This window comes from Amblyraja radiata, chromosome 1 (assembly GCF_010909765.2).
Source record: "Amblyraja radiata isolate CabotCenter1 chromosome 1, sAmbRad1.1.pri, whole genome shotgun sequence".
Taxonomy (NCBI): domain Eukaryota; kingdom Metazoa; phylum Chordata; class Chondrichthyes; order Rajiformes; family Rajidae; genus Amblyraja; species Amblyraja radiata.
In genome coordinates this window covers 15,044,476-15,058,296 of record NC_045956.1, presented here as the reverse complement: position 1 = coordinate 15,058,296, position 13,821 = coordinate 15,044,476, and the positions used below count along the sequence as shown (strand labels likewise).

General features: G+C 42.0%; 1 protein-coding gene across 4 annotated transcripts in view; it reads left to right on the top strand.

The window, feature by feature from the left end:
* Positions 1 to 13,821, top strand: part of LOC116971164 (hedgehog interacting protein) — a 138,794-nt gene that overhangs the window by 102,791 nt on the left and 22,182 nt on the right. The window lies entirely within an intron of this gene.

Genomic DNA, 13,821 nt, shown 5'->3' with positions numbered 1-13,821 from the left:
TTATGATTGAACTGGCTTAAATCCTTCTGTTGATCCCTGACTTACTTTGGCATGTATGTGTGTTTAAATTCACTGCATGTTAACTGTTGTCACTACTGCTGCATGCCCAGTGCATTAACGCAAGACAAGCAAGGATGCCCATGATACAATTTCATATGGCATTTGTAAAGAGGGCAAATAGTATCTCATATCAATTTTACACTTCAAATCTATCGCATGGCACATAAAAGGCTTGTGCTTCGTGATAAAATTTCCAGCTCGTAGTGTTCAGTTTATGTGCCACATGTTATTAATCTATTTCATTATATCTGCTTGCCAGCTCATATAAAGAATGAGTGTAAACAATGCTGACAGCACCATCAAACTCTTCAGTTATGGGGAAAATGATCATCTCACATCTGTGTTTTGTTAACAACATTAGACATAGGTAAAACAGATGTCATAGCTCCCAGAATAACGTAACAAAACCTCAGAATTGCAAAATAAGGGTTAGATTTGAAAAAACATTTTACATTTTTAACATTTTGTATGCATTTAATTTCAACTATTTAATTTGACAACCTTCAGTGATGACTAATGTGAGTCTCTGTTTAGTCATAGAGTGATACAGTGTGGAAACAGGCCCTTCGGCCCAATCTGCCCGCACCGGCCACCAATGTCCCAGCTACACTAATCCCACTTGCCTGCGCTTGGACCATATTCCTCCAAACCTGTCCTATCCATGTACCTGTCTAACTGTTTCTTAAACGATGGGATAATCCCAGCCTCAACTACCTCCTCTGGCACTTGTCCCATACACCCACCATCCTTCGTGTGAAAAAGTTACCTCTCGGATTCCTATTAAATCTTTTCTCCATCACCTTAAACCTATGTGCTCTGGTCCTCGATTTCACCTACTCTGGGCAAAAGACTCTATACATCTACCCGATCTATTTCTCTCATGATTTTGTACACCTCTATGAGATCTCCCCTCATCCTCCTGCGCTCATGGAATAGAGACCCAGCCTACTCAACCTCTCCCTATAGCTCACACCCTCTAGTCCTGGCAACATCCTCGTAAATCTTTTCTGAACCCTTTCAAGCTTGACAATATCATTCCTATTTAATTGTGTTAATGTTCTATCGATGCATTATAACATTATATCAATTGTGCTTGCGTCACATCTACATGTCCGTTTCACTACTAATTATCTTGTGCCCATTAAGCAATGAAGAAAGAATTGGATTGTCAGTAACTTTACTGGCTTTCACTTTCTTGGAAATTGGCAGGAAGATATTTTGCCCATTCATATCTGTTTGCATAATCTGATTCCTAGTCACAGTCTGAGGAAGTCCTGCTTTCTCCGGATCTTTCATTAACAAACATCTAAATGAACGAAAAATGGCACGATCAGCGATATGAACATTACAATGCACTAATTATTTTTCTCACAACCGATGCATAACTGATTTGAAGCAAATTTTGGACAAAATAAAGTATAAGCGAAAATAATGACCGCCATTTTAAATGTGATCGTTTCAAAATGAAACGTTGGCTTGGATATATCAGAACATCATTATAATCGCTTATGCCCCTGTCCCACTTAGGAAACCTGAACGGAAACCTCTGGAGACTTTGCGCCCCACCCAAGAATTCCGTGCAGTTTCCGGAGGTTTTTGTCAGTCTCCCTACCTGCTTCCACTACCTGCAACCTCTGGCAACCACCTGCAAACTCCGGGAACCGCACGGAAACCTTGGGTGGGGCGCAAAGTCTCCAGAGGTTTCCGTTCAGGTTTCCTAAGTGGGACAGGGGCATTACAAACACAATAGCATAAGTTGATAACTGACAGGATAATGAAATCAACATTGCAATATTTGGTAATGATGAAAGCATCACTGTGATCCAAAGGTCATTGCACAGTATTGGAGTGAAAAATTAGGTAGAATGGGAGTCATGGTGAAGTTATTCTTGGTGTGTGTGGTAATCAGGTGAATTGATTTGAATGAGTGGTTGCCATCTCAGGGATAGAGTATTTACCTTTCTTGTACATCAGTGGAGCTGCACACTAAATCTCGTTGCACTGACGTGCAATGACAATAAAAGATATATTATTATTATTATTATTATTATTATTATTATTATTGTATTGTATTGTATTGTATATCTTTATTGTTATTTTCCCGAGTACTCACATACCCAGAGGAAACAAAAAAACGTTACTCAAACTAGTGTCCATTCAGTGTGCAGTAAAAAATAAATAGAAATAAAAATACATATATCATGAACAAGTTTAACACTACTCTCAACTAAACATCAACAGGCGTTCCGATCGGCAACGGCACGACAGTGGCTCTGTCCAGGTTGGTGGTTGGTGCGCGATACTTTGGCAGGGGGCAAAGTCCGTTTAACAGTCTCATTGAGTATAGGTCCGACTTAAGATTGGAGTGGCATTCCTTCATTATTGGGAGTTAAGAGGGGGGCAGAAGGAGGATATGACCAAGAGCTGAGTGGGGAGGGGGTTCAAGTATTGAACATTGGTGTGCTTTCACGGGTTTTGGGGGTCAAATATATGGTTGAGAGTTGGAGAAGTCGGTTCTGTACAAGTTGGGTCTCGATGCAAAGGTACGTAGAGGGACTAACCTTATGTAGCTTCCTTCAGGAATGGCCACAGTCCTCTGTTAAGGGCCTGTCCAACTTGGAGGTTTTTTCAGCGACTGCCGGCGTCATTGGCTGACGTAGCAGGGTCGCCGAAAGATTTTGAACATTTCAAAACCCGGTGGCGGCAAAAAAAAATGTTGCGACACTTGAGGAGACACCGCGAGTCAATACGTCATCATGCCGCGTCACGCCGTGACTTATTCGGTGACATGATATGTCAGTCAATGAAGCCGACAGTCGCCAAAAAATCAGTAAGTGGGACAGGCCCTTTAGCCCCCGTAAAGTGATGAATAGGCCTATGATAGCGCAACGCATGGTTGCTGGAAAGGCCTATGATAGTGCAACGCATGGTTGCTGGAAAGGCCTATGATAGTTCAACGCATGGCTGCTGGAAAGTTGCTGCCTTGAGGAATGCCTATGATAAACTCTTACCCCAGAAGGACCCCTCTTCACCTGCTGTAGCTGCCAGGCATGGCCATAGTCTGGGAAAGTTGATTGTGCTGTTACTACAAGAGACAGTGTACTATGTTTACATATTCTGTTGTGCTGCTGCAAGTAAGAATTTCATAGCTCTATCTGGGACATATGACAATAAAATAATCTTGACTCTTGGTGGGGTGGGAATATCGATTTCCTGAAGGGGGACATCACCCTCATGCTCTCTTACGGTAGAGAGCAAGCCGCAATACAATAAACCGTATGATATATTCATAGGTGAAGGGCAGGTCCATTCTGTACAAGTCAAACAATCCTGAGTGGTATGAGGAAGCTTGGTATGATCTTTGCAAAACCATCAAGGATGCCAAGAGACAGTACCGGGACAAACTTGACTCCCAGTATAATGATTTGGATGCCTGCAGAATACTATAACTGGCTGCAAAGTGAAGTCAGGAAACAAGACTGGTGACAGTACAGCCCTACCTGATGAACAATGCTTTCTATGCTCTCTTTGACCAGAAGGCCAATAGGGAGATAACATCCGTTTCATCAATTTCAAGTGTGCCTCTTCAGTGTTGCAGAAGTTAGATCAGCCTTCCTGAGGATGAGCCCATGGAAATCAAGTGGCCTGGATGGAATCCTTGGATGTGTCCTTAGAGACTGCGTGGACCAACTAGCGGGAGTATTCACGGACATCTTTAATTTCTCCCAATGAGGTACCCACCTGCTTCAAGAAGACCACTATCACCCCGGTGCTAAAGAAAAGCAAGATCTCATGCCTTAATGACTACCATCCAGTGGCCTTGACATCCACATCAACAAGTGCTTTGAGAGGCTGGTTATGAAATGCATTAAATCCAGTCTACCAAGCAGACTTGACCCACTGCTGTTTGCCTACCACCACAACAGGTCCATGGCTGATGCCATACCCCTGGCCTTACACTAATCCCTGGAGCACCTGGATAAGAGAAACGACTATGTCAGACTTCTATTCATAAACCAGATCTCTGCTTTTAATACCATTATCACAGCCAAGTTCAACACCAAACTTGTGGAACTTGGAGTCAGCATTCATCTCTGCAACTGGATCCTCGAATTCCTAGCCCAACAGACCCCAATCAGTGAGGAAAGGGGACAAATCATATTATACGATAATCCTCAATACTGGTGCTCCACAAGGGCGCATTCTCAGCCTCCTTCTTTATTGCTTACATACCCGCGACTGTGCAACCAAGTACATATCCAATTCACAAATTCGAGGACAACACCACCATTGTGGGCCAGATATCAAATAATGATGAGATGGAGTACAGGAAGGAGATGGAGAACCTTGTGACCTGATGTCAAGACAACAACCTTTCAATGTCAGCAAGACAAAAGAGATAGTGATCGACTTCAAGAAGCGAAACAGATGGCACCAAAGTAGAGATGGTTGAAAGCTTCAAGTTCCTTGGAGTAAATATCACTAGCAACTTGTGCTGGACTAGCCATATTGAAGCATTGGCTCTCTACTTCCTTACAAGGCTTATGACCTTTGGTAAGTCCCCAACAACTCTCACCAGCCTCTCCAGATGTGCCTTAGAAAGCATTTTATCAGGATGCATCGCAGCATGGTTTGGGAACAGCTCTAACCAAGACCGCAAAATTGCAGAGAATTGCGGATGCAACCCAGACCAACCTCCCTTCCATTGACTCCATCTACACTTCACTGTATACCAATAAATGGTATTTTACTGCTTCCATTTACACAAAATTATCAGTTGTGATCATGTTTATATCAAAGATATCTTAGTATCCTCGCTCTTCACATTGAGCTTTCCTTTAGATGTTATTCTTTTAATTTTGATTATTAATGTTAAGCATCATTGACATGGCACTCAGCTTTCATGCTGTTGATACCCACTTTTATCCAGCCAACAGCAGACATTTGGATCATGAGTGTGACTCTATTCCCCAGCCATAGAAAATGAAATGTAACATTATAAACACATTCAGCTGGTTCACAGGATCTACTCAAGAGGCAAATATCATAAAAGCAGTTTTAGTCTGGAGCTGAATGAGCTGCTTGAGAAGGTGAAAAATGTAAACCCAATGCAGATGATTTATGTTCCTTAAGGGCATAGGTGCTAACATCAGCGGAGACATCTGTAATGAACTGGAAGATCCAGCTCTTCCTTGGGGGTGTTTTTTTGTCAATTTTTGAAAATTCAATAGAATATTTTGTGGTTTGTGCATTTTTTAAATTCTCCAAATCACTTCATCTGTCAAATTACATTTGGGGAATTTTGATAGAACCATTGAACAAAGCAATATGAGAAAATATGGCCAAGAAAAGCAATACAGCCTTTAGCTGGCTATTGCATTTTGGGAGTAATTTTAATGAAGTGGATTTTAATGATATGGATTTTATTTTGTAAGATTTTTTTACTGTTTTCTGGATTGCTATTTGGAGGTAACGCAGAATTGAGGTTAAAAAAAGGGTATAATTTGCTTTCTTGAATTCTGTGCTGTGCTTTTCATTATTTGTACCAATGATTTAGATAAAGCTGCATATCTAGGTCACAGTTTACGCTAAAATTGGAGGGAATCTGGAAATTCATTTCGTATCACATTGTTTGTGCAAAGATTTGTGATTTTTCCAAATGGGAGCTTGATAATCGCCACTTCCAGATCAGTTAGGCTCATCCTGAAATTTAACCAAACGTCTCAGAGCTTTGTTACTCTTGTGCTCGAGAAACAGAAAATAGGAGCAGGAGTAGGCCATTCGGCCCTTCGAACCAGCATTGCCATTCAATATGATCATGGCTGATCATCCAGAATCAGTACCCCGTTGCTGCTTTCTCCCCATATCCCTTGATTACGTTAGCCCCAAGAGCTAAATCTAACTGTCTCTTGAAAACATTCAGTGAATTGGCTGGAGTGGGCGGTAGGGCGTGATGGCGAGTGAGCCTGCGGGCCAGGCGTACGCCGTCAAGACACTACGTACGACATCGAGACGCTGCGTACGCCCGTCGAGACGCTGCATAGGCCCTCAATGCGTCTGCGGGCTGACAGGCCTTTAACGCGCCGGCTCTGTCATGCTGGCTCAAGCCAAAGATTGGCTGTTCCCCCACTGCTTTTCCGAGCACGGTGAAAAGCAGCGGGGGAAGAGCCGATCTTTGGCTTGAGCCAGCGTGAGAGAGCCGGGCCGGGGGGGGGGAGTGGAGGAGAGCCGGGCAGCAGCAGCGAAAATCGCCAGCGAAATAAGAAAAATGTCGGCGTTTTTGTAGGAGAGCTGGGCGGCAGCAGCCGTTATGGTGGCTGCCCAGCAGGAGGCGACAAAATGAGTGAGTGGGGGGAGGGGGGAGAAGGATTTTATTAAAAATGTGTAGATTAAAATGACGAAATTTAATAAGGATTGGATTTGCGAATGTAAAAGTGAAATGTCTAGCGAAATAGAAAAAATCTCGGAGTTTTTGCATGTGGTTTTGGCGGACCAAGGAATCAAAGGCCAAATCTGACACCCACAAACAAATAAAGACACAAACAAATAGAGACACACACACAGTTTTAAAAGTATATAGATATACCTCAAGAAATAGAAGTCTAGCACAAATCCCAGTAGAACTCCACGTTACACCATAAGCCTGTCTTGTATGAGTAAGCTAGTTCTGTATCCAAATGACCAAGTCACCATGGATCCAATGCATCTTAATCTTCTGGATCAGCCCATCATGATATTATTATTTTCAATCCCTCCCTAAACCATAACTAGGTGATTAAGCGGAACGTGGGATGAAAGAGATTAATTTAAATATGTTAGGTACACAAAATTGCTGGGGAAACTCAGCGGATGCAGCAGCATCTATGGAGCGAAGGAAATAGGCGACGTTTCGGCCCGAAACGTCGCCTATTTCCTTCGCTCCATAGATGCTGCTGCACCCGCTGAGTTTCCCCAGCAATTTTGTGTACCTTCGATATTCCAGCATCTGCAGTTCCCTTTTGAACAATTTAAATATGTTGTTGAGTAAATACCTAGTAGCTTTTACCCCTGTTTTGAGTCGAGGTAGCATTATTTTTTAAACAATGAAAAGTGGCAGAAATATGAAATTCTGTGTGGAGGCTCTTAAAATTTCCATTCTGAAATTTAAATTTGAATAGATAAGATTTGAAGCAACGGTGATTAAATTGGAGTTTGCGGTATGAATAAACAATGATCTAGTGAACAGTGGAAAAGGCAGGAGGTGCTGACTGGCCTTCCCCAATGCCTGTGATATTGTATTCTTTGTCTTGTCATACTAATTTTCTTTTTATGCATCTGCCTTGCAGTTTCCCACTTATGCCTTTTTGTTAACTTGCAGTCTGTCCTTTCACCCACTAACTCAATTTCTTCACTCCTTAAGGGCCTGTCCCACTTTCCCGAGTTACTCACAAACTTTCCCGAGTTTTCCCCTTGATTCAAACTGGGAGAATGTCCGTAGCGAGGCCGCAGGAGTCCGTAGATATACTGTAGCGGCTCATTATGCCAGCCGAAGGTACTCGGGGCATCGGGTAAGTCTGGGACGTTTTTCTCAACATGACAAAGAAGTCCATGAGTAAAACGATAGTCGGGAGGAGGAATTCGTAGATCTCAAAAATCTTGATTTTTTTTTTTTTAAGGTCCTTTCAACTCGGCAGAGGACTCGGGAAAGTGGGACAGGCCCTTTACTTTACTATGGCCAGGGTTTGCTACCTGACAAACCAATGTTATAGTTTGAGGAGTATAACATTGGAGTTTATGGTGGGCTGCATAAACCTGGGCTGCGGTTGCCAGCTATCAGATATATTATCAACTTGTCTCTTCTTACTAAATTTCCAATAAATGCCATAGAACTTGTTTCAGTTTGTCTTAAACCCAAATCATTAAAATGCGAAGAGTTTCTATTTGTAACCTTAACCTTTACCTATTATTTTGTTTTTGTAACCTTTAATGAAAATTGGATTGTAAGTGTTGTAACAGAATTCCTCTATTTGCAAGCAACCATACAACTGGAAGCAGTATTCTTCATGCAGCTACTGGACATTTTGCAGAAACAATAGATTTTCATCAAATTGTGGAAAGTAATCTTAGACCCCCCTCGGTTATGGCTGACAATGGGTGTCTCCAGGGTGTTATTCCCTATATGGAGGATGTCTGTGCGTGACTTTGTTTAACGTGGGGAGACTGGTGCACAGACAGCCACCCCACGGTACTTGACCGATCAGGGTCAGGATCCAGTGGCAAGGAGTCCAAGATGACCAGAGACCCTTTTCTGCTGCAGCCTTCATCCGTCTTGCAAGCCGTTGTGACGCTCCACTAAGGTCAGCCATCGTCATCTACCTGTTCCACCGTTGAGGCCTTGGTTGGATTGCTCTTTGTCAGAGACCTCCCCCTCAACCTTACCGCCATGGGTGGCCCTACCAGGAGCATAGCTCCAGACGGCATCGCTCTCAGGATCTCAGGTCCACACAAGCTTCTCCACCACGACAAGGTGACAATCCACAGAGAAGTAATCACATATTAAAAATTAGCTAGAAGCTAAATTTATCTTCCCTACACTCTGTTTAGTAAACTCGACTGGAACATTCACTTGCAGGAACAGGATTAGGGGCAGTGGAAAAAGATTCTGTCAAACTAGAGTTCACATAGGGAGCCTGGTAATCCATTCCCTGGACACGCACATAGAAAATCTACTTCTATAGGACACCATATGGATGCAGATGCCTGTAAAAAATAATTAGCTTGTAGCAGTCTTTAAATGAAGGAAATGATTGGGAAATTTGGGAGACAAATTAAGTATCTATTATGATTCTGAAAACTTGCAAGATCTGGGATGTGTCAGTAATTGGGCTGTTTCAATCCCAGTACTTCTGCTCACACTATAATAAGCTACGCTCACCTCGACAATCAGATTGGAGCAGTCAAAGATCAGCTGTTGTCGCAGAGTTATTTTAAGATCTATTGAGATCGAATTGCAAACCTTTTTCTATCGCGTATTTTCCGTGTGTGACATGGCTTACATTTAGACTCCGAACTAGTGAAGTAAAACGTTGATTTAATTTTTTTGTGTAAGCAATTTGTGATATCATAGTTATGGGAAGGAGGTTATAAGACATGTTCAATTAGAGTCTATAACTGTGTATGCCATGTTGCTCTAGTTCTTGAACTACCCTACTAGGTCATAAAGATGGAGAAGCCTCTGTAGTTGAGATTAATTCTTATCTTTATATGATCATCCGTATATATAGTTAGATGTTTCCTTGTCTTAGGAAATCTCTGTACCTACTTGTATAAGATCATAGGGGCAGGACCTTGATTGTGGATAGGGGAAGTGGCGTGAGGAAACTGCCACTGACCAACAAATCTTATTTGGTAAGAATAGCCTATATTCAAGAGGAATCTGAATTTGTTTTTCATTTTTTTAAAAATATTTTTATTAGAAGTAGTGTACAATAATATAAGACATGAATAACATTACATTGTGTGTACAACTTCTTATTTTAAATTTAATAGTAAAAAAAAAAGAGTAAGAAAAGCAAGAAATAGAGAGAAAGAGAATATTATATAAAGTAGTGATATTGTTAGTTCGAGAAGAAATAGAAAAGAAAGAGCCCATGGGGTTGTATAGCCTGAAGGAGAAAACAAACGTGAGGTGAAATAAGAAATAAAAAGAGAATAAAGAAGAGAAAAGAAGGAAAAAAAAGAGGTTGAAAGGGATATACCTACTTTGAATCTGAATTAATGCCATTAAAACAAGAAAGCATGAAATGGGTGACAACACACAGCAAAATGAAGCAGCACTAATTACTCATGTCAGATGAATGCTGGGCTACAGGGGAACAAATTCCAAGGGGCATGCTATGTGAATGCAAGCTATGTTAAAAAAGATATAGTCTCTGCAAAATGCCACATACAGGAATGTGTTTGAACCCACAAGTGAACATGTTACATGGTTTCTCTTGTTGTGGGGCAACCATAAATAATTAACACCATATTACATGTGCAGTTTCAAAAATAGTTGTATTGTGGATTTTGCATCTTTCCAAAAAAAGTAGTAACTCTCGCAAGAGCATAGCAGTTAATGTTTACCATCTGGAAAAATCTTAAATCCCTCACCATCATTGTGGTTACAAAATGCATACAATTTCAAGCAGAAGTCCATACTTAATTTTGTAATCTGTGGCGTTAAAGCTCTAATGGGCCTGTCCCACTTAGGCAACCTTTTAGGCGACTGCAGGAGACTTTGCAGTCGCCACTTTTTCGCGTGTGGTTGCCGGGGTGTTGCCTTCATGGCCGTGAGGTGTTCCCACATTCTGCGACCTTGTCGCGGCCTCATTATGGTCGCCGAGAATTTTTCAACAATATGTTGAAAAATTAGCGGCGACTAGAATGCAGCCGCCATGGAGAGTAGCGAGAATTCTCGAGCTGTAGGTGGGTCGCCAGGAGGTCCTAGTGGGTTGCCAGGAGGTCGAAGGTTCTCGGAGGTTCTCGTAGGTTGGAGCCAGTGCTGACCAGTGGATTTCATTGGCTCATTGGAGGGAAAAAAAGGAAAGCAATAGTATTCAGAACCAAGGAACCGACCGGTCATGTTAAATGTCCGCCGAGCTTCACAGCTGTGTATCTCTGGCTTCTCAAAAGTTGTCTCCACTCCTTCTCCCTTCTCCCTTCTCCCTCCTTTCTCCCCCCCCCCCCTCTGTTAAAGGACTTACCGTACACTGTGCTTTAGCTGTCTTATTTACAGCCTCAACCTTCCTGTTCATCGTGGTGGGTGTCTGTATCAACTTGGCTTTGCACCGTGGGAAATTTTTAGACAACGCTCCCCTGCTTTCTCTGGCTCCTGCCTTTGCGATGTGTTTGTGTGTGTGAGCGCGCGTGTGTTCCACTCTGACAGTCGCCTTTCCAGTTCCTGGTTTTTCAGGCGACTGCCAGCAACTTGACAGTCTCTGGCAGTCCGCTGAAAAATCGCCTACACAGGCCCACCAGGGCAGAAATTCCTATGGGGTAGGGGCACCATTTTAATTCACAGAATCAATTGGAATTGCTAAAGCAGAGGTGGTGAGGCAGATGCGGGAACAGTCATCCACATTTCTGGCTGTACCATGACAGCACAAGGTACACCAAAGGGGAAACTGCAGATGCTGGAAATCTAGCACATAAACTAAAATTGCTGGAAAATACAAAACAATCAATGGAGGACCCACCATGCGGGAAGGGGAGGGGGGAAGAACAATGGAGGACCCAGCATGGGGGGAGGGGAGGACAAAGGGGGCCCTGGCGCAGATAGTTTGTAACTTTGTTAGCGCCCTTATGTGGCGACTATTTACATGCCTTGGATAGGCAAGCAAAGCATTTCCCTGTGCCTTGCCACATGTGACAATAAAGTATTCTATTCCATTCCAAGTTAGGCCGCATCTGAGGGAAGAAAAATAGTTCATGTTTCAGGTTGGGAACCCTTCATCAAAATATTACTCCAAATAATTAGTGTTTGGTAGCAAAATTCTGGAAAAATCTCCACCATATACGTCCAAGTGACGCAGAACCACGTATAGCTTGCATTTATAAGGCACTCAAAAGCAAACGTTTCCCTATAAATTTTAATTAATTGTGAACATTGTAATCCTGTCTTACACCCTTCACCCCCATTCTCGATATTGCTTCACTCCAACAATGTCCCAGTTGTAAAATACACATTCATGCTTTCAAATGCCTTTGTGATTGTACCCCTCCCAAGGTTTGTAACCAGATGTCATTTCTGGATCAACACTTTGAATTACTGGCACTCATGCTTAAACTCTGCAATTCCCTCCTTAAACGACTCTACCTTCTCTTCCCTCCCTTAAAGCAGTCTTAGGAGCCACCCTGACCAACCTTTTGATCTTCTGAGCTTGTTCATTGTTGAATGATGTTTGCTGCTACAACTATGAATCTCCTTGGAACATTTTGCTACGTTAAGGGAATTTTATAAATTTGTTCGTTCATGGTGAGATGCCATAAGTAAATTATTTGCATTAAATCGTGCTAATTAAGAAATCAATGGTGAAGAAGTCAGTCTTATGATCCAAAGGAACAATGATTATACACACCAGAACAGGGATGCAACGAGCTGGACATGCTACAATGTCAGATAACAAACAATTCTTCCCAAATTAGATGACGTGATTTGAGTTTGGCTGTATGAATAGGTTGTGCATTATGCCTAATACAGTCCTGTATCTGATTTCAAGAGACTAGCTTGCCTGACCTTGGTTTTGTGCTCACTTTGCCCAGGCTAGCGGGGTGGTCTGGAAATTGAAGTATCTGGAGGGTTACACTGGGACCTCACATTGCACTCTGCTGATCCATAGTAATGGGTTACAGTGGTGATGTGATGAGCATACTGTAATGTGCTACGGTGGCTGAAAGAGTGGCTCCTGTATTTTGGCAGCTTACTCCAATCCTCCCCGCCCCCACCCGTACTCCCCGCCCCCACCCGGCCCCCATAGATGACTAGTTGGAGCATTCCCAATTATTTTTGCCTTTAAGCTATTAATTAACAATATTTTTTGCCAGTAGTGTTTTTTTTTTTAATGTTTTCAGCTTTATATAATGTTTGGCTATTCATTTTACCTTGTGAATTAATATCATTCTTCGTAAAGGATGACGTACTAAAATTATCACCATGTTATGTTGAACTTAGTCAGCGAGCATAACATTGCCACAGATTGCTTATCTCAATTACTCAGCCACACGCAGAAACCATTCCCTTAAGAGCTTTAATAATAATGTGTGTGTATTTCAACTTTCCAAACACTTAAACTAACTTCAGAGAACAGTAGTAGATTCTTGCCCTCTCCTGTGATAGATGTTACATTGATAAATTCCCACAGCGACTGTTGACCCAGCTGTTTGGTCAAGTGGCTTGTACAGCAGGTGTTGTTTTCATGGCCACCCTGATAGTAATACAAACTGTTTAGTATTTGTGCTGACCTTTGAGCTATTGCCATCAATGCAAGGCAGAGTGGGTATCATTTTTCAAAAGTGTCATAGCTGTTAAAGGCTGTAGACTAGAAGATGCCAGTACAGTATTAATCTCCTGCAAGTTTTAATTATAGTGTTCTGACACCAGAAATCATGCATTACTATTTTAATTTCCTTTTGCTACAGATACAGAGAAAAATATCCTCAGTTATTTTTACAAAGGAGAAATCTTTTCCACTGCCTTACCTAAACAAGATGAATGTTAGTGTAATTCTTCATATTACTTGCAATGATTTTCCTCTGCTAATCCTGGGCATTGGTTCAATATTTTCTCTATAAATATTTAATGATTGATGTCGTTCCCATAGTTGTACAAATGGACAACAATGTTGGTGGGTTGCGCAAACTGGGTGGCACAGTGGCTTGGATATTAACCTTTCAACTCTAGGTCCATATCCACCCTTGACTGATTGGCGAACATCATTTGTAAGTTAAGTTTACAGAGTGAATTCTTCATCGGTGGACTTGCAGAACAAAGGTTCACTAATTTGCCACTAATGGGAATTTTTTTCACTGCTTACACTGCCATGTACTTTCAGTTTCTGAGTCTGCTCGAGGCAATCTTAAGTACAAGAGTATCGGTCATTCCATTAAACTAGCCAAGCATTTTGCATTTAGGAACGTGCACTGAACATTATCAAATTATACAATATTACAACCTAGGGTTGTAACAATAGTTGAGGTTGTTGGAGAGAACGAAAGGGACAGATCGAGGGCAAAACAAGCCTC